Genomic DNA, 4,106 nt, shown 5'->3' with positions numbered 1-4,106 from the left:
CTACATTTTTGAATCAATTTAATTCTTGTACTTCAACAATTTTTTTTGTATGGCTATTTAAACTTATACCTTTTTTTTTTCATTCCACTTTACTTTTTTTTTTCTTATATAACAAAGTACATGGATTAAATTAATTCGAAAATGTAGATATATGAGTATAATCAAAATAATAAAAAGTTTGAGTTATTATATGAAAAATATATATATATAAATTAAATTAAATCTAAAATAAAGGTTAAAAAAGGGTAAAGTATAGAAATAAAAATATGAGTTTTGCCATTAAAATACAATAATAATATCCACTATGTATTGATGGTGCAGCCTTGCATTATCATTAGATTAGAATCTGGTGGATATCTATATACAGATATGCAACCAAAAACACAACCCACAGATTTAATCACATCTCGATTACACTAATCGGAGATCTCCCAGGACTCCGCGCGCCGCCGGCAGCCAGCCAGACGGTGTTCGGAACCATCAAACCACCAAAGTTTTCCAACGGATCTCAACTAATTAAGTAATGCGCGCAACAGGCGTTCGGATTCTCGTCGGAGAACAGTTGCGGCGCCGGGGGGATTCTCTCCATCACATCAAGCCGCTGGTAATAATACATCATTCTCTGCGCCGTTTGTTCATCGGCCACGAGGATGTTCTCCTCTTCCCCTTCTTTCTTGGGCTCTAATTCCTTGGTCTCTTCTTTACTGGTGTTATCGTTTTCATTGCTCTGGTCGCCCCTTCTTTCTTCTCTTCTTCCGGCGGCTTTTCCCCGCCTTGCTCCTCTTTCTTCTCCTCCGGTTTCCGCTCTTCACCGGCCGGCTTCTCCTCTTCTGCCTGTGGTTCCGGCTGCGGGACAATCTTGGCTTCCTTTTTGGTTCGCCTGTAAACGTAGTCCACCATCTTGTTGGCGTCCATGGTGCCGGTCACCGTGACCTTCCCGGAGCCCAGCTCCATCGTTGCACTTCTCACTCCTGCAATTTAAAATTCCAAATTCCAAATGAGAAAATAAGCTTGAGCTGCTCGGAGCAGGCTTTGCAATGCATGTTCACGTTGAGCTCCACCGTCGTCAACCCGGTGACCTTTTAGCATTACAGTCGAAGCCGATCGTTAACGAAACTAAATCAGTGCAATATCTAGTAACTTATATATTGAATTAAGCTTAATTTTCTGGTTTGAATTTGGGTTAGACGACCTGTGAATTAACCACCGCTCCCAGGGCAGGAGGCGAAATAGGAGACAAGACCTGAGCTCTTCTCTTGGTTTTCTTCGTAATCTTCGCACAAATGGCTTCTGGTTGTTCGATCACTCCCTTGACAGTCACCTCGTTCCGCGACATCTCAAACTCGACCCCCTCGACGCCTGCATTTGGTTACAGTAGTATGGAAACTTTATAGATCAGATTATGTTTAGAATTCATGTAGCCAACCTAGCTACCTTTGATCTTGAGGATGGATTTCTGGATGTTCTTCGCACAGCCGACGCAATGCAGGTCGACGTACAAGACGCAAGGGGAGGGCGGCTGTGGCGGGCCTTCCTTCTTCTCTTCTTCTTCTTCTTCTTCTTCTTCTTCTTCTTCTTCTTCTTCTTCTTCTTCCGCTGCGGCCGCCGCCGCTTGGCCTCTGGCTTGTTGGCTTCTTCTAAATATTCCTTGGCTTGTTCCTGCGATTTCCAGCTCCATGAATCATGAATGAATCAAAGACGACTTACCCAGATAGGTATTTAGACAGATATAGATAGCCATGAAAAACACAATTACTAGAACTACTTCAGTTAAATTCGTTAATTACCTGTTTAGTTTCCTCACCCATTTGCTCAGATCAATGAAAAGGAAAATGGAAGATCTTGTTCAGTTACACAAGAAGGAACTCTTTTACTTCATCAATATTCTCTTTTAGATCTCTAATTTATGCTAATCCACAGATAGAGAGGGGGGGAAACTATGGTGCAGGATAGGCAGATTTATAGTGGTGGAGAAGCAGAGACGACAAGAGAATGAGCGTGGGCCATGGTTGGGGGAAGACGAGAATAAGAATCTCGGTATGATACGAAGAAGGAATAATATTTTTTTTAAGAAAAATATAAAATATATAAATAAATAAATATAAGATGTTTTTTTTATAAATATAATTTTTAATATAAAATTATAAAAAATAATTATTTAATTAAATATAAATATAAATTTTATTATTTATTCAATCAAATATAAACACAAATTGTTTCTTTTTCTAACTTGATCACAAGAATAATAATACAAAATTGCTTTTGTCTTTGAACAAAAACATATTTTCAAAATAAAAATATTTTTTTAATATTGAGATACGGCCACGAAGTATTTTCAATATTATAAAAATGATTTAGAAACTTTTTTCTTTTTGTGTTTCTTGATACTTTGAAATAAAAAATATTTTAAAAACATCAAAAGGACATCATTTTAATGTTTTCATACATCAAAGATAAGAACTAAGAATGATAATATTAATTTTGATTTGAAGAGTGCTCACAAGAGTAGATAACTCAATGCTTTGTTTGAGGGAGAATGATTAATACGAAAACAAATGAAATGGAAGATCAAAAAATGAAATATTAACTAATGTAATTTTCTTTGCATTAAAATAATAAAAATAAAGGCAACGGTTACACCCTATTTAGTCAAGAATAATGTTAAGAATCATTATTAATGACAATATGGCATCTTCTTATTTAAAAATACTAAGAAAATTATGTGTCATTATTTTCATTATTTAATATCTCTTTCAATAAAAATACGACACATGATTGATAACTCTTAACATTACTCTTTAATCAATCGATAGAATTGTTGGTACGTTGAAAATTAGACGTAATAACTACACTAGTGTGCTAATTCTTTTTTGAGATTTTAGGAGTGACAATATCAAATAATTTTACTATTTCCATGTGTTTATTAATTTGACTATGTCATTGTCCCATTTTACATTTACTTTTAAATCCATGAACACGGTAAGAACTTAAGTTACACGTAGTCTTACGATTCAAATCAAGTAATTGAATCATGATAAGTTGGGTTTCGCATTAATAGGTCATGGATTCGATTCTTTGTCTTGCACAATGAGGCAAAGTCTCTACCTACGATTTACCTCATTTATCGAAATCGAGAGCACGAGCGGCAAAGGATCGCACAGAAGCGATAATCACAACTTAAATTGCACGAAAACGAATGATAAACTGATACAACACGAAATAGAAATGAGAAAATAATATTTTTTTAAAAAGTAAAAAATGGAGACGAAGAAAACCACTTAAATAAAAAAACATAAGGGGACTTTTTTATTATAAAAAATTATAAAAATAGTTATTTAATTTAAAAATAAACATAAATTCTTTAATATATTCAAACAAATTTCATCTAATTAGAAACGAATTTTTTTTTCCTTTCTAACTTCTTCGTGAATAAAAATTTCATTTTTAATATTTTTATAATATTACAAAATAACTTTAAAATATTTTTAAAATTATAAAAATATCCCAAAAATGTTTCTTTACTGCTTTTTAATATTTCAAAAACAAAAACGTTTTAAAAAAATTGAAATGACGCGCAATAGACCTTTCCGTACATCATGACTAGGAACAATGGTTCAAACAAGTAAAAATGAGCTTGTTTAGGCGGCAAGAGGGCTTGACCAATTTAAGGGCAAAAGTGAAAGGGAAATTCTATTTGCAACCAACGTTTTACTCTTTGCAGCCATAATTAAAATAAATTTAATAATTATTATTCGCAGCCATACTTATTACTCCTTGCAACCAACTATATTCCAAATTTACCCTCCTATACCCATACACTTCTCCGTCGCAACTCACCGCCGTTCTCTATCTCCACTTGCCTTTGACAGTTACCTACACCGCTGTAACGACCCTAAAGTGGGTCTAGGTGTTTTAATACTTGACGTCAGTGTTTCGCAATTAGAATGTTGGACTAAATATTTTTATTAATGCTTAATGTTAATTTCCTTGGTGGCACAGAAATAATTTAGATTACATAATTTTATTCTATAGTTCATGAAATCAGAAATTTAAGTGAAAGGGCCTCAATTAAATAGTTAATGAGATGTCTAACCCAAGTAGAGAAT

General features: G+C 34.1%; 1 pseudogene; it reads right to left on the bottom strand.

Annotated features, from left to right (window-relative positions):
• Window positions 1–260: 260 nt before the first annotated feature.
• On the bottom strand, window positions 261–1,678 carry LOC127794474 (heavy metal-associated isoprenylated plant protein 9-like; annotated as a pseudogene).
• Window positions 1,679–4,106: the final 2,428 nt, after the last annotated feature.

Source organism: Diospyros lotus, chromosome 1, assembly GCF_014633365.1.
Source record: "Diospyros lotus cultivar Yz01 chromosome 1, ASM1463336v1, whole genome shotgun sequence".
NCBI lineage: Eukaryota > Viridiplantae > Streptophyta > Magnoliopsida > Ericales > Ebenaceae > Diospyros > Diospyros lotus.
Note: the sequence above shows the minus strand (reverse complement) of the source record. Positions and strands in the feature narration are given on the sequence as shown.